Below are 21211 nucleotides of genomic sequence, written 5' to 3'. Positions count from 1 at the left end.
GCAGCAGCACGAATTCACTCCCCTCCAGCCCCCGCAGCTCCCTTCGCCCATCTCCCCTCCCCCTTGGCCTGGTCGCTTGCCATTGGTGGTTGCCATGACAACCGGCAGCTGCCAGGGCAGGCAGCCTCTACCGCAGCAGGGGTGGGGTTTCGGAGGAGGGGGCAGGAGAGGAGGAGCCAGAGGAGGTGTCTGCTGCAAGTTCCTGGCTGCTTCTGAGCTCACCCCATCCTCCGAGAGGGAGGAGGCCAAGTGGTGATGCTGCTGCTTCTGCCGCTTCGACTGCTGATACTCCAGTGAGGGCTGGAAGGGTGGTTCCTATTAGCACCGTCGCCAACCAGAGAGGGAGGGGAAGAAATCCCGGCAGCCGCTGCTGATGTTGGGTTCGGAGGCTGCATCCGACTCGGTCTCAAGGAAAATGGATTCAGTTTGCATCTCTCCTTCCTTTCAACAGCTTCTCCGGATCTCAGCATGGTAAGTAGCAGGGAGCGAGGTTAGCTTCTTGATTTAGCTGGCTATTAAATGACCTGGGTATACATTTGTGGCCTGCATTGAACAATGACTCCCTCAGAGATGGGGAGGAAGATGTGATGGGGCTGGGAGAGAGGAAGGTTGCCAGGGAGAGAGAAGTAAGGAGGCATCTGCTTGTGTTTTAAAAAAATGTGTATATGGTATTCTGATTTTATCTTGAACTGGCTCAGAATGCAGACTGAGCCACTTGGTTCCTTTCCTTCCAAGCTTAGCAACAGAATCAGGGGGTGGAAAAAGAGCTCCCAAGAAATAGATGTTATTGAAAGGAATCATTTCATTTGCAGCTCTCACATATAGGGTCGGGCCTTCCTTCAAGAACACATTTGGTGCCTCCTAAGCTTGCAGGCCCAATTATAAGGTGATTTTGCTTATTTCCTTCATTGCTAAGAAAAGGTAGCCCCAGAATTTAGCCTTTTATTTCATATTCTGATGTACTCTTGCTGAGAAACCATTTGCCAGATAGAGTGTAATTTTTAGTATACAGATTTGATTGTGATCACACAAATGGATGCCCTGTGGATATGCATATCATCTATACACATGTTACTTAGCATTTATGAAACATATTTATATGCAGAGTGTGCTTTGCAATGATTTTTATGGGTTTTAAATGCCCTTGCATGCTTGGGGATAATTGCTTATTTTTGAGACTATGCTTCTGGTTTGTATTATTATTCACTGACTTCATTTGGATTAATGCAAGATTTATTCTTGTTATTGTCCCTTAGTTTCATTGTGACCACTTAGGACAATCTGTGTTATAGCCTGCCTTTTTCCTTTATTTTTAATTGGGGTTTGTGGGGGGTGATTTGAGAGCCCCGAATTTACACTGATGGGAAAGGGAGGTGGCTTGTGGTATTATTTTGTGTCTAGCATCTTGCCAAGTGAATGTTGAAAGACATCAGTTTTCTTGACATTCTACCCCAACCCTTTCATGTTTGCGTGTTGTGTCCCAGGAAGCACAGATGAGCTGGAAGGTGAAATGCATTCATTTTATTTACTAGTGCTGCTATTTGCTGTTCATTCCTTCAGTATCCAGGCACCATTTTACAGTTCCCTCAAGTGTTGTATTATGGTTCTACTTCTTTGGGTGGTCAAGTAAGAAAGTGGGATTGTTTTGAACATCTAGGTGTTCCCAAGTAAACTAGCCATTTCCAAATTAGCCTGCTTGTGCAACGAATGAAACAAGCGAGTGAGCAAAGCTCAGCTTGAGAGCGTGTGATTTGTAGGCAAAATGGGGGGCTATTGTAGTTTACAAATGCTTAGTGGGATCTGCTTGACATTTTACTGTATCACAGCTTTAAGGCAGCTCAGGATACTAAAGATGCCTGAGATGAGTAGGGCACAAGGCTCCATTACCACCCAGGATAATGGATTTTGTTGAATTAAAGCCAGAAAAATCCTTGCAAGTAAAACTGTATTAGTAACATTACATTTAGCATGTGGACTATTTTTTATCCACCTCCCTCTTCTCTAACAATATCATCGTCAGTGCAAACATTTTTTACAATGTGAAAAAACACTTGTTTTAATCCTGCATTTTATTTTACACACTGCTCACCTTTATTTACAATTTTTACATGCATTTGAATCAGGTTTATAATTTAATTTCTCTGGGAATAAATTTCCTGTTTCTTTTATATAGTGGAAGGCTCTTCAGCAACTTAATGGGAAGAATGGATTTAATATGCTCATGGCATGTCATATATAGATTCACACCTCCATCAAGTCATGCTACTGTGGGCCTTATCACAACTACGTAAAGTAGAGCAGCGAAAGAGGTGCTGGACTTGTATGTCATAACAAAAATTGTATAACACGCTGCATCCTGAATCTTTAATGATAACTTTTGACTTGTAAGAAAATTTCAGTAAGCTTTAAAAAAAATTAAGATATGTTGTAGTTGACCCTGTTTCATGCAATGAAAACAGTTATCTTGGGCATTGTTTTATTTCCTTTGTTTCGAATTTTCATTGGGATGTGGTTTTATAGGTGAAGTTGGCACAGTTTGAGCAGAAGCAAATCACTGTAAGTCATGGACATGCAGCTGTCAGCAGCGTTTCAGCTGTGTGGTCAGACCTCATGGGAACACATGTGTAGATTTTGATCCTACAACCTTGGATGATTATATGACCTTTGCTGAGGGCCACAGAAAAGTGAACTATTTTTAGTTTAGTGGGATCTAGATATAAAATAATTCAAGAGTCAATTTGATGTCAGATAATACAAAATATATGGAAGATATATACATGTTTTTATTTAAATATGCTGTTTATTTAGCAAGCAAAGTTAATTACCTTTTTCTCAAATACTGTCTTGAAAATTTCATTCTTGTTGTAACGTTAAATATCTTGGCTGGTATTTAAACTTTCATAAAGCTTGCTTTATGTGGGATAAAACACATATTATCTAATTTCTTGGGATAGGATATTCCTGTTTCTTCAAGTGACCTCAGAACATATTTCAGTTTTGCATACATACTTCAAGTTCCATTGGGGTACTTAGAAAATATCTGGAGAGTCAAAACTGTTTTCTACATTTCTCATGGGTTCATAGAAAAATTACTACAATGTTTTTCATAGTATTGGTACCTAAAAGAAAACAAAATTTATCTTTAAAGTTTTAACATAAATCACTCAGTTGGTTTTTACTGGAATAAGTAAACTAGGTGTATACTTGAGTGTTACTCTGAGAGGTCAGTTATAATTCCCTGTGTTTGCACATCCCGATTAATTTCTTACCATGTGAAAATGTTTTTCCAAACATGATGAATTAATTAATTGAAAAACAACTGTTTGTAGAGCTCTTATATGACTAGCACAATTTGCATATTCTAGCAATATAGAATTTCCTTAGGGGGTATATAAGCTGTACATGCATTAAAATAGTTAATGATAATAATATAGTTATAATTAACACCATCATTACACCTTTTCTTAATATACTCTTTTATAATTCTTAAAGTCATTTTACATTCTTTATCTGTCATCTTATACCCGCCCCCCCCCCCCAAATTCTATCATATCAGTAAAGGTAGTGCCATAATAATTATTTTACGTAAGTGGAAAGAGGCTTGGGAGATTAGGCTTGTTTAATTTTGGGTTTGGTAAACAGTATAAGTGGGCCCAAATTCCACACTCATGAAGCCAAATCTACCATATTAGAAAATTTAACAAATTAACTTGCTGATTTGAATTTTAAAATGTCAAATAGAATAAAATCTGCATTAAATGTAACTCATTTTATTTGAATATTTCAGAGGCCATGGTATGTTCTTTGGTCACATTGGATTTCCAGATAGACTAAGTGCATTCTTTAGACATCAGCCAAAAAAAAAAAAAAAAAGGTAGACACAGAAATTATTTTGGAGAAAACCTGGGATTCATGATATTTCATAAGGCATAGAAACATTTGTCTGGGAAAAAATTAGAACTTTGTTGGACTGATGTGGACTTATTTTATGGCTGAGTATTGTTTTTGTTTTTGTTTTTAATGACATACAAGTTGGGGGGAGTAACAATTTCTTGCTGTGCTGTGTGTGTGCGCTTAGTTGCTCAGTCATGTCTGACTCTTTGTGACCCCAGGGACTGTAGCCCACCAGGTTCCTCTGTCCACAGGATTTCTCAGGCAAGGATACTGGAGTGTGTTGCCGTCTTCCTCCTTCAGGGGATCTTCCTGACCCAGTGATCGAACCCATGTCTCCTGTGTCTCTTGCATTGCAAGTGGAATGCGATGGCTTTACCCACTGAGATGTCAAGGAAGTCCTTTTCTGTGCTTAGGACCAAATTAATCCTATAGAAATTAATTTGAAGAAACTTAGCCATACCTCCTACCTATATGTCCACCTATCTATGTTAAGCATCTCTCAACTTCCATGTTCTTAAAAATTAAAATGATTTTCAATCATAAATACGTGTACATAAGTTTAACAACTTTATGATATTTTCTGGATATTCATGTTTATGCTTTTCTGAGCCATCAAAAATTACTTTTCTCCAGAATATAATTATTTGCTATCTCCCTTTCTTTGCTAACATTGTAGGGGCGTACTTTGTTTAGTAATTCAGTGCTGGCCAAAGAACAAAATATGCCATCTGAACTGTCATTACACAATTGCGAAACATCCTTTATAGTTAATTAGCTTGCAGTACCAGTGAGATCTATCATATTAAAGGCATTTTGCTTTAAATCAGTATTCACCAATACAGTTAAATGTCTTTTTAAAGACTTTTTTTTTCTTACATTTTAAACATAATATCCTCATTGTTAGAATAAAAAAAGATAATGCAGAAATGTGTAAGAAAATCACCCATAATCTACCATCAAGAAATAATTACTGTTAGTACTTCCTTCTAGATTTTTTTCTATATGTGGCATATAGATTTTTTTTCTATAAACACACTCAGGTATATAATTTCATAAATGGGGCCATACTCTGAGCACTGTTTTATAATTTTTTTAATTTTATTTAAAGTGGTCATCTTTCCATGTTAATGAAATATGTCTCTAGTAAATTTTTAATCTCTGTGTGCATTTATCTTGATGACTCAAGATATTTTCCTCCATTTTGGGGTCTTCATACTTGGCTTTTAAATACAGGTAACTCCTACTTCATTTACAGCAGCTGTGCCTCAAGCATTGTTTTTCAGGAAATATGAGATCTGTTATTCTGACTTGCCATTGCATCTCACAATGGATATTAAATTGACCTTGGTCTTCTTTTGTCTGCTGATAAAGAATAAGTTTTGGGCCCAAGTCAGAGAAATCCAGTTTGAATTGCTAAGCATTTCACCAGGTGCATGCATAAACAGTAAGTACAGAAACAAAAACCTCTTCCAGACTTGTGTTATTTTTCCTCAGTGTGGTAGGGGCATCCTATAGTCCTAACCTCTGTGACCAACTTAAATCCTTCATAAAAATCATTTAAACAACATACATTAGCTATCACATGACTTAGACTAAACTCAGATATCTTTCTGACATCTGTATTTTTCTTAAACCTATATATGGTTTTTAAATGAAAGCCCAATCTTCTGGCTCTTCCCCTTTTAAAATATGAATGGTGGTTGGATTCTTCTTATACTTTAAGTTGGAGCTTTAAATGTAACTTTTGGGGACTTCCCTGGTGGTCCAGTAGTTAAGACTTAGCCTTCCAATTCAGGGGGTGAGGGTTCAATCTGATCAGGGAGCTAAGATCTCACACATACCTCACAGCCAAAAACCTGACATAAAACAAAAGCAGTATTGAAACAAATTCAATAAAGACTTAAAAAATTGGTCCACATCAAAAAAATTCTTTAAAAACTGGTTAAAAAAATGTAACTCCTTGGAGAGGTTTCCTTTAGTATATCTTAAGTCTCTGCTATTACTCTTGTACCCTCTCTGCTTCCTTTGTAGCATTTATCAAAGTTGTAAAGATACAGCTACAGTGAAACCTAAGTATGAGGGAAAAGTCTTTGTTCCCTTTCTTCATTTTGCATCGAAATTAAGATCATTTACTGCAGTGCTTTAATCCTGGAGTCAACTGCAATTAAAACAGAGATGGAAAACCAAATGTGACTAGGTTTAGTTGACAGTATCTGTTTAGAAGACTATCCCTGGTGTTATTTTCAAGAAGGAAATTTTGCTGAGATCGTTATAACTCTGAAAAAGCCTTCTGAGCTTGTGCTTCAGAAAAGAGGGTGATGTTGTCATTATGCCTCTGATCCAAACTGGAAACGTTCCCTTGGAAAATGCTACCTCGTATACCCACAGTGAAAATGTAAACCGAGCAAGTGTTTCTCACCCACGTCCCTTATCTGGTTCTTCCTTGTGCAGCATTTCATGGAGAGAGATACCTTCCAAAAATAAACATTTTATGGAGCGGTACCTTCCATGAAAGTACTGACCCATATTTAAGGCCTGTAAACTATTCACAGGTCAAATATACCTGACTTTAGTATATTTTCCAAAACAACTTTTTAAAAATGCAATAACACCAATGAAAACAGCTAGATGGAGTATTTTAAACGAGTCCCATTCTGTAAAATCTAAAGAATTGTGTCATTCTACCAGTAAAAGAATAGCAAGATAGTAATTTTATATAAAAACAATAGTTCAGTCGCTCAGTCATGTCCGACTCTCTGCGACCCTATGGACTGCAGTACGCCAGGTTTCCCTGTCCTTCACCATCTCTTGGAGCTTGCTCAAACTCATGTCCATTGAGCTGGTAATTTTATATAAAACAGTAACCTGTCTGGAGAGTTTATATTAAAAACCAGCACTCTGAATTCACATGAGAGTCCACGTGATGGTAATTCTGCTAATTGGCACTGAGGAGACGGAGAGAGGGACTTAGGTGTCTTGAAAATGTTATAGATCCCAGAGTTGTTTTCTCATGAATTTCTTAGATAATTCAGTTTGTAAAAATGGGAACTCTGGAATTATTGGAGTTTCTTCTCCATCATCTGCTCCCTCGGGTTACCTAGACCTGGAGGAAAAATTCCTCCTATTCCACTGGTTAGTCTTTGTCTCCTGCATCTCTTAAGTAGGAATTTAAGTGGTTGTTAACTACCCATAAAGTGGAATTTTCATTTCAGAGAACATATGATTTTTTTGTTGTATTAAGGAAGACCTTTGAATTATGACCTAGTTTTATTTTAAAAGCACTTCATTTAATAAAAGTATCTAGAAAGTTTAGAATTTACAGTATTTAGAGCTGGATGCCTGAGACATAATTAGCAGTCATTAAAAATAAACCTTAGCTTTAAAAAAAGAATGAAGTAAAAAGGACACCTTACCCCTAGTTAATTTTACATGGAAGGAGGATTTGAGCCATCTTGCTCTCTTCTTAGCTACACTGGCCACATTTGAGGCTCCTTAGGGTGCAGCGCCACACTCTGAAACAAGAGAGGAAAATAGCCTGCTGCAAGGGAAATTGGTTCTTCCACCACTGTGCAACCTTCAGGTTTTTTTATTCTATGGATTGAAAAGAGCCCAGTCTCAAAAAGCATGCCTGATTTGCATGAATGCTCTTATCTGGACAGGTGTAACTACACATTGTCCAATCTTTTTTTTTTTTTTGGTGTGCAGGGTCTTTGCCAGGGGAACATTTTTTTCTAGTTATGAAGAGTAGGGGCTACTCTCTAGTTGCAGTGAGCAGGCTTCTCACTGTGGTGGCTTCTCCTGTGGAAGACAGGCTCTAGGGCTCGTGTGCTTAAGTAATTGTAGCATGTGGGCTCAGTAGCGCGGGCTCGATAGTTGTGGTGCGCTGGCTTAGCTGTTACGTCGCACGTGGGATCTTACCCGACCAGGGATGGAAGTTCTGTCTCCTACGTTGGCAGGCAGGTTCTTTACCACGGAGCCACCAGAGAAGCCAGTGTCCAATCTTTTTAAAGTATGGTGTATGATTTTATATTTTATATTTTTCACTCTATTTGCAGTTTTTGAAATCAAACCTAAATGACTTAGCCAAGACCGCTTGATGGTAGTAAAGAGACAAGATTAATATTTCTAGCTCATTTCAGTTCAGTCACTCAGTCATGTCTGACTCTTTGCAACCCCATGGACTGCAGCACACCAGGCTTACCTGTTCATCACCAACTCCCGGAGCTTGCTCAAACTCATGTCCGTGGAGGTGGTGATGCCATCCAACCATCTCATCCTCTGTCATCCCCTTCTCCTGCCTTCTATCTTTCCCAGCATCAGGGTCTTTTCCAATGAGTTGGCTCTTCGCATTGGGTGGCCAAAGTATTGGAGCCTCAGCTTCAGCATCAGTCCTTCCAATGAATATTCAGGATTGATTTCCTTTAGAATTGACTTGTTTGATCTTCTTGCAGTTCAAGGGACTCTCAAGTGTCTTCTCCAACATCACAGTTCAAAAGCATCAATTCTTCAACGCTCAGCTTTCTTTATGGTTCAACTCTCACATCCATACATGACTACTGGAAAAACCGAAGCTTTGACTATACAGACCTTTGTCAGCAAAGTAATGTCTCTGCTTTTTAATATGCTGCCTAGGTTGGTCATAGCTTTTCTTCCAAGGAGCAAGCGTCTTTTAATTTCATGGCTGCAGTCACCATTTGCAGTGATTTTGGAGCCCCTCAAAATAAAGTCTGTCATTGTTTCCATTGTTTCCCCATCTATTTGCCATGGAGTGATGGGACCAGATGCATTAATCTTTGTTTTTTGAATGTTTAGTTTTAAGCTGGCTTTTTCACTCACCTCTTTCACTTTCATCAAGAGGCTCTTTAGTTTTTCTTCACATTCTGCCATAAAGGTGGTGTCATCTTCATATCTGAGGTTATTGATATTTCTCTCGGCAATCTTGATTCCAGCTTGTGCTTCATCCAGCCCGGCATTTCACATGATGTACTCTGCATATAAGTTAAAGAAGCAGGGTGACAATATACAGCCTTGACACACTCCTTTCCCAATTTGGAACCAGTCTGTTGTTCCATGTCCAATTTTAACTGTTGCTTCTTGACCTGCATACACATGTCTCAGGAGGCAGGTAGGGTGGTCTGCTAGTCACTGGCCATTTGCTTACTGTACTTCCACAGACGTTCGTATGGTTTGAAAACATTAACTGTCCAAATTTATTTTATATAATCCACTTGCTTTGAAACATTGATCTTTGGCTGTATAGTCAACTGTAATGTAAGTGGCATTGATCCATTCTTGGTTCACATAGTGCTGTCGCTAACCACATTCTTGATGTCCTCAAATGTTGTTTTCCTAACAAGAGGATCTTTATGACAGAGAATAGCTGATGAAATAGTAGAAAAGCATTTTGTTTAGGAGATAGTCATTTTGCAAAAGAGCCCTTTCCCTTGGGTCAATCTGAGTTTTTTTTCAGACTTGATGCTGACTCAGTTCTCTTCTTTAGAAGAATTAAGGACTTCCGTCGTTATCCAGTTTCCTTTATAATTCAAGTAAACCAGTTTATTCCAGCAACAAATGGAATAGTCTTGACCCTCTTAATAACAAAACTATCTAAAATAGTCAGGCTATAACAAGTATAAAAAGAAAACTTACTTTTACAACTTACTTTCAAAATTATCCAGAAAAGAACTGAATTCTTTGAGTACCTATTATGTATTTATTGTGGGCTTCCCTGGTAGCTCAGATGATAAAGAATCTGCCTGCAATGCAGGAGACCCTGGTTCAATTCCTGAGATGGGAAGATCCCCTGCAGAAGGGATAGGCTACCCACTTCCGTATTTTAGGGCGTTCCTGGTGGCTCAGATGGCAAAGAATCTACCTGCAATGCAGGAGACCTGGGTTTGATACCTGGGTTGGGAAGATCCCCTGGAGGAGGGCATGGCAACCCTCTCCAGTGTTCTGGCCTGGAGAATCCCATGGACAGAGGAGCCTGGTGAATTACAGTCCCTTTGTATAAGGAGATAATGAGGACATTCTTTGTTCTTTTTGTTTAGAGCTTGTTATCTTTTGGTCATAAATTCTACTAAGGTTTGGTAGACATTTTGTGATTGGTTTGTCCCACAGTATGGTAAAGCATATGCCTGCAATCTGCCTGCAGGAGACCTGGGTTCAATCCCTAGATTGGGAAGATCCCCTGGAGAAAGGAACAGCTACCCACTCCAGTAGTCTTGCTTGGAGAATCCCATGAACAGAGACTGGTAGGCTACAACCCACAGGGTCGCAAAGAGTCGGACACAATTGAGCAACTTTCCCTTTCACTATGAAGGCTCATTCCTAGTTCAGGTGAGGATTATGTACTATATCTAGATTGTGTGTGCGTGTCCAGATGCTCTGTCATGTCCAACTCTTTGTGACACCACGGACCGTAGCCTGCCAGGCTTCTCTGTCCATCAGATTTCTCAGGCCAAAATACTGGAGTGGGTTGCCACTTCCTTCTCCAGGGGATCTTCTTGATCCAGGAATCAAACCTGCATCTCTGCATTGGCAGGCAGATTCTTTACCACTGTGCCAACTTGAGAAGCAGCTTTCATTCCACTATACCTAGTTATTTCCCAGTTAAGTCTGGTTTTTGTTCTTTAGAGAAACATTCCGTTTTCATTACTATGGAAGCTGAAATGAGTTTAACCCAGTAGGTGACCTTTTGATAAAAATGAACTAGCTATATGAAATTTAATGCTATTATTGATCTGGTTTGGGGGCAGTCACAGTGATATTTCAACCACATAATTTGTAGTTTCAAGTGTTTCCTCCCTACTCCATCAATTATTTGTTTTATCTCTTACATAATTAGTTAGCAAAGGCATTTTTCACAATAACTAATATATATTTAATACTTTATTTTACAAGTTACAAAGGACTTTTCATACTTTAAATTTTCACAAGCATGTAAGCTAGTAAGAGAAGATAGTACATACTATGTTACATTGTATTATATTATGTTACATTATTTTATGTTATATCATTTATAATCATCCTCAGGATAAAGTTCAGATTGTCTACCTGTGTCCAGCATAACCTCACCACTAAGTGAAACTATGAGATGCAAATCCAGATTTCCTTACTTCAGAATTCTTTTGTTCTACGAGATGTGGCCCTATACAACCGAATGATCCATCAGTAATGTGAATCAGAGCCCAAGAACTACGACATGATCTGACCTGCACTCTAAGTCCTAACTCAGGTGCTAAGGAAATTTAGGTCACTTGGTTATCCTCACTGAGTCCTTCCTTTCATATATAATCAGCGGGTATGTATCTGTATATGGAAAGAACTTTGGGCAGGGGTTTTAGAGGGATGGGGGATGACAAGTTTCCACATGTGTATCATTACCATCATCACCAATGCCACAAAAGCCTAATTGAAGGTCCCCAAAATAGAAAGCATTCATAGACTTCCAATTGTTATCCCTGGTCCCTGTCCAAAAGTAACTTCTGTTTTTTATAAGGAAAAGGGGCCAAATTTAATAGAATATTAGTACATGTAACGCTTAGATGGAATACATAAATAGCACCTCTATTTTCAGCACAAGTCTTTGTTTTTGTGAAATGACCACAGTGGCTTCTAGCTAATTGGCCTGAATTGTTAACGCACATGTTGGTGAGGATGGTTTTGAATCAGTATTCGATCCTATCTTTCTTCTCTGAAGATAAGTGTTTCATTTGATAAGCCAAATATAGTGTTTAGCTTATTACATAGAGGTTATGAGGCACATTAATCTACTTTATGAAAAAAATTCAGGTTAAAAAAAACCACTAAGAAATTTCTTTCAAAACACATTTGACTTTAATGTTAGTTGTTGTTGCGTTGTTGGTTTGTGTTTGTTTTACTATGCTTCCTGGATGCCAAGCATTGCCCAAAAGTTGTTGCATGCATACAGCAACATGCTTTGAAGAAGGTAATAGTATCCCTATTTTATTCATCCCTCAACTAAGGTTTATTGATGTAAAGTAATTTAATACTTAAGATTATCTAACTAATAACAGATGGAACTAGATTCTGAACTCAAGTCTTCCTGACTCCAATGTCATATTACCTAATGAACTAAACCTCTTCCTTCTTGCAGTGAAAACTTGACTGTGCTCCTGAAAATTAAATAAAGAAAAGGCAAATATATTTTAATGTTATTGTTATTGTTAAATGTTAATTGAGACCCAATTCTTGCTAAGTAAGGATAGTAACACTCTGTTAAAATCGACACTCGAGAACAAGGTCCCCATAACCAAAGTTTCCTCAGTGAGGAATGAAAACAAAGGGTTGAATGAACTCCAGTCCTAAAACCATTTGGAGTTGTTGTTTTAATAACGCTTAGGAGATCATTTGTGAGTTATGTGTATTTGACAACATAATCTGGGATTCTCTCTTTAAAACAAATATTTAAATAGGTATTAAATATATTTTAATAGAAGAATATTCTCTAGTTTTCCTTTCTACTCTTTTGAAGCAATAAAAACCCCAGAAAACCTTGTATGTTGTGTTTTTCACAATTCTGTTAACTGTGAAAATTTCTTTTTCTCTAAAGAGATTCAGAGAGCAGTTTTACAAGAATTTCATTTCTGGAAAAAGTCCTCAATTGTCAAAAGGACTGAGCAGTACAAATCCCAGAATTTAATACTATGAAGAGCATATTCCTGTGCTGTTATAGTTTCCGTGGTTCTAAATTCATGCAACTTAAGACTTCTTTTGTTTCAGTTTTTTTGCTTGTACTGAATAGCAGGAGTTTTGACAAGAGTAGGTTTGGATGAAAAAAGGTTGAAACCTTGATTTGCCTGTCCCTGTATATAGGTGAGATATATATGATAAATTATTTGTGTCCTATGCCAACCACTGAATGTAATGAAACTCTCTAAGCAGTATGTTGTAGGAAAAGGTTCAGTGACTTAGGAAAACATGTAAGATATGTCTTTTAAATTAGAAGAAAAAAAGATTTCAAAAATCAAAAGATGGAATTTAATAACAGTTTTGTGAAAAGAGAAAAAAATTACATAAACATATAAACATATATTTATTTTGTAAGTGCAACTCAAAATAGTAACAGGAATTAAACCTGGGTAGTAACTTTGGGGCTTCCCAGGAGTTGCTAGTGGTAAAGAATCCGCCTGCCAATGCAAGAGACATAAAGAGGTGTGGGTTCGATTCCTGGATTGGGAAGATCCCCTGGACGTGGGCATGGCAACCCACTCCAGTATTCTTGCGTAGGAAATCTTCTGTGGACAGAGGAGCTTGGCAGGCTACAGCCCATAGGGTTGCAAAAAGTCAGACTACACAACTGAAGCAACTCAGCACTCTGGTAACTGCAGATGGTGACTGCAGCCGTGAAATTAAAAGACACTCGCTCCTTGGAAGAAAAGTTATAACCAACCTAGACAGCATATTAAAAAGCAAAGACATTACTTTGTCAACATAGGTCCGTCTAGTCAAAGCTATGGTCTTTCCAGTAGTCATGTATAGATGTGACAGTTGGACTATAAAGAAAGCTGAGCGCCAAAGAACTGATGCTTTTGAACTATGATGTTGGAGAAGACTCTTGAGAGCCCCTTGGACTGCAAGGAGATCCAACCAGTCCATCCTAAAGGAGATCAGTCCTGAATATTCATCGGAAGGACTGATGCTGAAGCTGAAGCTCCAATACTTTGGCCACCTCATGCGAAGAACTGACTCATTGGAAAAGACCCTGATGCTGGGAAAGATTGAAGGCAGGAGGAGAAGGGGACAACAGAGGATGAGATGGCTGGATGGCGTTACCAACTCCATGGATATGAGTTTGAGGAAGCTCTGGGAGTTAGTGATGGACAGCGAGGCCTGGCGTGCTGCAGTCCATGGGGTCGCAACGAGCCCGACACAACTGAGCGACTGAACTGAACTAAACTTTATGAGAAATTTCTTTGTTGTTTTTTTTTATGATTTCCAAATTCACTAAAATAAAATTTACTTATTTATTTAGTAAAATGTGATGAATATTTTTAAAAGAAAAATTTGGTCATCTAAATTTCTAAATCATCCACAAATCCAAATAATTAACTGTCCAGAGTGACTTTGTGGGGCTTCTGAAAGATAGAAGTTCTGCTCTCTCTGGATCAGAGGCTCCAAACTGGCTTCTATGGACAACCACAATGTCCCTGGTGAGCCAGAGACATAAAGGAAAGGCTGGGAGGATGGGGTCGTCTGGCTTTTTAAGCACGCACTCATATATACCCAAACACAGATACCCACTGTATGTCATCCTAAAGTTTTGAGGAAAAGATCCTTTCACAAAACTGTTTTGAGAAACCCATGACATAATTAATATTATATGTGCCAAAATATCTAATTTCTTTAAAAACTAATTTTTTTTTTAAATTTTCACTTGGATATTCATCATCTTACTTTCATCAGCCTCCAGTGGTTTTAGTTCACAGTGTTTACTTGAATCAGACAAAACTTTCAAGCTTAACACCATCTGAATTCATTTTCACTGAAGACCTCAAATAAGGTTTATATGATGAGAGAGCATAAATGCACACAGATTCTTCAGAATTTTGACCTTTTTCCCTTTAGGAAGTAAACACAGTTACCTCCACCATGAAGGACCTGATTACACTTTTGCTGCCCCCTCTGTAATTTAGATGAAGCTAAATTTTTCTATTCTTTGGTCTAATAATAATGATAACGCTGGAATGATGCTGCTGCTGATGGCAGTTCCCACTTGGAGGGTGGGAGTCTGGAGTTGCACAGCTCCAGGGAGCACCGTGAATGATGCCTCCCAGAGTTGTGCAGGGGAGCAGGACTGAGTGAGCACCTGTTGTGTGCCCTGTGAGGTTTTGGGCACTTTGCAGATATAACACCTCGGCTGTGGGTACTATTGTACCCCTTTCTTACGCCTGTAGTTGAGGAAACTAAGACAGAGAAATGTTCAACCAGCTAACAGATGATTTTCTGAATGGTTCCTAAGTACTTGTCTTTATACTAGGTATGTGGGATAAAGATCAGGTTCTTATTCTCAAAAGGCGTATAAAGTAGTTAAGGAGATAGATCTATAAACAAGAGTTATCAGTAAAATAAGAGTTAACAGTTGTAATGGTATGGCTTTCCTATTCAGCCACCAAAGGACATAGCCTCCAAAAGAAAAAAAAGAAAAAGGAATACCTTAACATTTGCCATGTAGAGAGTCTTATTTTAGCTGAACTGTATTTGATCTTTACTAAAGAAATAAAAAGAGAATGTGAATGACTTTTTAGTGACTATTTCCTGTTGCTTTGTGTTACACATAGTAATGCTTACCTTTGATCATATACTTTAACACTACCTGACCAAACCCATCTAATTGATGTCTTAAGATAACTTAAGATCTTATTTCTTCTGTGAATTACTAAACAGAGTTAAAGTTTTCTCGTCATGAAATTATCTGGTCAACCTGTATAATTAGAAACTAGGAATGTATTAGAACATTTTGAATTAGAACTTTAATATACTCTTCAAACCAAATACAAATGAATATTCTTTGAATTTGCAGCCGTAATTTTAATCCAAAGGAAAATCATGTTTAAAAATAAATCTGACACCTACGATGTATTCTTCTAATGTATATGTGTGGAGGAGTGGAGAGTGGGGAACATACAAAGATGAGTAAGACTTAATCCCAAAGGTACAGTAAGCAGTAAGCATTTAGGCACTAAAATTATGCTGAGAGACTCAGAGCCTTTATCAGAACATTTGAAACTGGGTATCAAACATGTAAAAATCTATACAAGAAAACTGAGAAACATCCGTCAAGGAACATAAATGAAGGAATGAGTAAATTCATGATGATTAAAGATTGAATTTATGATTGAATTTATTCATCTGAAAGTGGAGGAGAGGCATTGTAACCTGCCTTTTCAAAAGGAATGTTATGGTGACATGGAATATCACTATATATATGGTGACCCCTTTACATAGAATATCTATATATAGTGACCCCTTTCCAGAGAATAGTGCAGACTATGAATTTTTAAAATAAAGCAAAACAAAATCACATAAACAATCACTTTGCAGCATGAATAATTTGCTGTGTTCTGAATTTTAATATACTAACTTTATCACTTGGGATGTATTAGAAAGCAGTGCAAGACTGAGGTAAGAATGACTATTAGATCCTGAAGAGAAAATCACGAATGGCTTCCTACAGTTTTTTTCCCCTTTGAACCTTTCCTGGCATGTGAATGTAATGAGGCCACATGCACAGTAAGTATTGGAAAACATGTTAGATACATTGATTTCAGCTACAGTCAAGGAACTCTTTCCTGATTATTCTTTCTGTATTTAATACAGAAAAACATCACTGAGAAAGTGAGGGAAAACATAAATCCAGAAGGGGAAAGGTAACTGAGTGTTTAATGAGAGTATTGATCCTGATCCACCTGCCTTTGGTGTTTTTCCTTCTTTGAGCTGTGATCATTAGTACTCCAACCTCTATGTTAAATAATCTGTAAACTCTCTCTCTCTCTATGTAGTCAAATGCCACTGAGGCAGAGACCTGTAAAAGCCCAGCAAATCTCTTAAACTTTATTTCTTTTTAAGTAAAAGGAAAGTCTTATGCTAGTTTACCTATAAGAAGGACCCTTCCAATTGTAATATGTTTATGACCCTCTGAGTGTCCATCATAGTTTCCATCCACCCTGTGTCATAATAAATGCTTCCCAAGGTGATGAAACAATATTGGCTTTTTGTTATTTTTCTATTTCACTGTGTATGTTTGTGAGTGTGATGTTGCCTTTCAGTTTAGCAAAAAGGTCATTAAATACAAGTCATACAAATAAAAAGGCATACAGCATAGTATGTGAAGTGAAGTGAAGTGGCTCAGTCGTGTCCGACTCTTTGCAACCCCATGGACTTGTAGCCTACCAGGCTTCTCCATCCATGGGATTTTCCAGGCAAGAGTACTGGAGTGGGTTGCCGTTTCCTTCTCCAGAACAGTGTAGTATATGCAGGGCTACTTGGATAGCCCAATGAATAAAAGCATTGACTTGACTTTTTCTTGGCTTCAGCCCAGAGTCTGTATCCTCCATGAGCGCTGATGTTCAAGCACAAGGTGAATGACTGACTGACAGAGGTATTGTTAAGAGGTTTCCTAGGTTTTTTAAGGCGCTGTATTAGATTATATTCAAGGATTCTTTCCACTCAACATTTTGAACCTGTTGAAGCAGACCCTCAGGGCAGGAGCGTTCTCTGTCCCACAGAATATTTGCTCTTATTCATTCGGGAAGTCACTTTCTAGAGTTCCCCTAGGGGAAGCCAGCTTGCCATATGTGTGATGTTTTAATCAAAGTATGAACATACCTGGGACTTCCCAGATGGTGCTAGTGGTAAAGAACATGCCTGCCAGTGCAGGAGACATGAGAGACATGGGTTTGATCCCTGGGTCGAGAAGATCCCCTGGAAGGGGACATGGCAACCCACTCCAGTATTTTTACCTGGAGCATCCCATGGACAGAGGAGCCTGGCGGACTACAGTCCATAGGGTCGAGAAGAGTCAGACCCAACTGAAGTGACTCTCACGCGCACACACATGACCATAGCTCTGCTTGATAGAAAAACACCAAATGAACGGATACAGGATTGTCCTTTTCATTCCCTCCCATTTCTCAGGACAATTTTACTGTTGTATATCAGGTCAGTAGAATTTCTCACAAAATCAGAGAATTCTTTCACTCGAAAAGTACTCTCTTCTTACAGTCTTGGTCTTGATACAAAGTTCACATATCCCAGCTATAATTTTTTTTAGGGTAAGGCTGTGTGCCACAGTGTGAAAACACAAAACTGGGATTCAGAAATCCTGGGTTTAATCTTTGTTCAGCCACCAACCAACTGTATGACATGAGCGGGCATCCTGTCCATTCTTTTTTTTTTTTTTTTTCTTTTTTTTTTCTGTCCATTCTTGATTTTTATTTTTTCAACTGTGAAAAGAGAAAAAAATATTGCCTCTTATTTTCTTGTTGCTCCTCTTGAAAGAAAAATAACTAAGTGTTCAGAAGGGTCTTTGCCTTCAGATGTGTAGGCGTATTTGCAAACTGATAAAGGAATACTCTTTTGAAATCCAGAGTCCTTTTATTTGCCTGTGGTAGTGATTACAGTTATTTATGGACCTGGCTTTTTTCTCCCTTTAGCCTCCAAGGAGACAAAGGAAGACAAGGGAAATTAAGTAAGGAGAAGGGGAGGAAAAGAGGGAGAAATAAAGTCTAAGAAAAGGAATAGAATTGCAGATGGCTCAAAAATGCATTTTAACATAATACTTAAATTTATAACATACAGCTATAAAAAGTAAAGCTGCATAAAATTGCCTTGACTGGTTGGAATATAGTGAAAATACAGGGAAAAACCATTGCAGAAGGCATGTGCTATAAACATTTTAAACAACATTACAGATAAAAAATTTTAATGATGTGGAAAGATATTTAGAATGTATTTAGCGAAAATCTAGATTTAAAAACACTATGTTGAAAATATGTTCACACATGCATAGGAAAAGAGACATGAAAGAAATATAAAAATGCGAAAAGTATTTAGGCAGTAGAAGTGTAAATGAATTTTAGTTTTTATTTTTGAATTTTTGTTGATAAGGTTTCCTAGGTTTTTTCCAGTGAACACATTGCTTGGCTAATGAGAAGCAAACAAAAATAACTTTTTTGTTTTTGTTTTGTGTTCTTTGGTTTTATTTGTTTTTCTTTTCCTAGTTTCCTAATGTGAAAACTCAAGTGACAGATTCAGGACCTTTCTCTTTTCTTATTGAGATATGGTTGATTTCTAATGTTGTGTTAGTTTCAGGTATACAGCCAAGTGATTCAGTTATGTGTGTGTATATATGCGTATGCATGCTCAGTCGCTCAGGGCCTAGCTGTAGTAACGTGTGTGTGCGTGCTAAGTCGCTTCAGTTGTGTCCGACTCTTTGAGACCCCATGGACTGTAACCCACCAGGCTCCTCTGTCCACGGGATTCTCCAGGCAAGAATACTGGAGTGGGTTGCCATTTCCTCTTCAAGGGATCTTCCCCACCCAGGGATCGAATCTGTATCTCTTACATCTCCTGCATTTGCCACTAGTGCCACCTAGGAAGCCTCTTCTATGTAGTACTTTGTATCTGTTAGTACCATACTCCTAGTTTATCCCTGCCCCCTGCCTTCCCCTTTTGGTAACTATAAGTTTGTTTTCTATGTCTTTCAGTATGTTTTTGTTTTGTATATAAATGCATTTGTATTTTTTTGATTTCACGTATAAGTGATATAATTATTCACCTTTATCTTACTTACTTCACTGAGAATAATATTCTCTAGGTCCAGCCATGATGCTGCAAATGGCAGTATTTCTTTTATGGCTAATATTCCATTGTGCGTGTGTGTGTATGTATGTATATATATGCAATATTTTCTCAAGTAGGTCATCTATCAGCGGACGCTTGGGTTGTCTCCATGTCTTGGGTATTGTAAGTAGTGCTGCTGTAAACAGTCAGATGTATCTTTTTGAATTAGGGTTCACCTTTTCCAGATACAAACCCAGGAGTGGGATTGTTACATAATAGTTCTATTTTTAGATTTTTAAGGAACCTCCATACAGTTCTCCAATAGTGGCTGTACCAGTTAACATTCCTACCAACAATACACGAGGCTTCCCTTTTTCCCACACCTTCTCCAGCATTTATTGTTTGTAGATTTTTTGATGATGGCCATTCTGACCATCATTGTAGTTTTGATTTTTATTTCCCGAATAATTAGTGATGTTGAGCATCCCTTCATGTGCCTGTCAGTCATCTGTGTCTTCTTTGGAAAAATGTCTGTTAAGTCTTCTGCGCTGGGTTGTTTGTTTTTTTGATGTTGAGTTGTATGAGTTGTTTGTAAATATTTATCCCATTACATAGGCTGCTTTTTCATTTTATCTATGATTTCCTTTGCTGTGCAAAAGCTTTTAATTTTAATTAGGTCCCATTTGTTTATTTTTGCTCTTATTTCTTTTGCCTTGGTGGACTGCTCTTAGAAAATATTGCTACAATCTGTGTCAGAGAATGTTTTGCCTGTGTTCTCTTCTAGGAGTTATAGGGTGTCATGTCTTATATTTAGGTCTTCAAGCCATTTTGAGTTTATTTTTGTATATGATATTAGAGAGTGTTCTAGCTTCATTGATTTACATGTAACTATCTAGCTTTCCCAACACCACTTTCTGAAGAGACTGTCTTTTCTCCATTGTATATTTATAGATTAATTGACCATAGATGTGTGGATCTATTTCTGGGCTCTCTATTCTGTTCCATTGATCCATATGTCTCTTTTAATGCCAGTCTCACACTGTTTCAATTATTGTAGCTTTATAGTACAGTCTGAAGTCTGCAAGGGTTATACCTGTTATGCCTCTAGCTTTGTTCTTCCAGAAAGGACGTTTTAAGTTGCCTCTACCTGAACATTTTAGAAAGTTTCTGGTGGGTCTTAGGGAAGGAAAAACAATCTCATATTCTTTTACCGCTAAGATAAATTATTTTGTTGTTCTCTTTCTTTATAAAAAATGAATTAAAATAATTATCAATCATAAGTATAGGTAGGAAATGAAAGCCATAGAATTTAGACAAGCCAAATGAAGACCGGCAATGCTCTCCTGCCAGTTTTTAGCTGTTGCAATACTGAAGTGAAAGTCATAAGATCAGGTTAAGCAAACCAGAGTGATTATACCATCACCTAATAGTTGTGCAAATTAATAATGGGGGTCATTTCTTTTTTGAGAAATATGACCATTTGGTTTTTATTCATGGATCTTTTTCTTAATTTACAAAATGAATTATAACAAACCAGTATTATTAACTATTAGTATTTATTCAGTACATACTCATTGTATAATCCTTCTTAGTCATTCTAGCTATATTTTAATGTATCTATTATGAGAATGAATTGCTTTTTCCATAAACTGTAGGTCAAGTGAAGAGTTTTATTTGTCACTTTTGCTTAAAAGTGAAAGTGTTAGTCTCTTAGTTGTGTCTGACTCTTTGCGGCCTCATGGACTGTAGCCCGCCAGGCTCCTCTGTTCATGGAATTCTCCAGGCAAGAATACTGGAGGGAGTAGCCGTTCCATTCTCCAGGGTATCTTCCCAACCCAGGAACTGAACCCAGGTCTCCCGCATTGCAGGCAGATTCTTTACTGTCTGAGCCACCAGAGAAGCCCACTTTTGCTTAATTTTATTCTGTGCCCCTACCATTTTATTGTGTCGGCTCGAGCATCCCCTACCCCATCCACCGCCTTTCAACATCTTCTTTCCTCAGTTAGCTTCT

The 21211-nt window shown here is 37.9% G+C and overlaps 1 protein-coding gene across 3 annotated transcripts in view; it reads left to right on the top strand.

Annotated features, from left to right (window-relative positions):
- The first annotated feature begins 251 nt into the window (after window positions 1–251).
- The window catches only part of JAKMIP2 (janus kinase and microtubule interacting protein 2), a 188569-nt gene continuing 167609 nt past the window's right edge, over window positions 252–21211 (top strand). For 2 of the 3 annotated variants that reach the window (XM_061151667.1, XM_061151665.1), the window contains exon 1: window positions 252–471. The gene's annotated coding sequence lies outside the window, so the exon portion shown is untranslated. The remainder of the gene's footprint in view (window positions 472–21211) is intronic. The other variant, XM_061151666.1, reaches the window with a different exon arrangement.

The sequence above is a fragment of the Dama dama genome, chromosome 9 (assembly GCF_033118175.1).
Source record: "Dama dama isolate Ldn47 chromosome 9, ASM3311817v1, whole genome shotgun sequence".
NCBI lineage: Eukaryota > Metazoa > Chordata > Mammalia > Artiodactyla > Cervidae > Dama > Dama dama.
The sequence above is the reverse complement of the archived record's forward strand: the minus strand, read 5'-3'. Positions and strand labels throughout refer to the sequence as shown.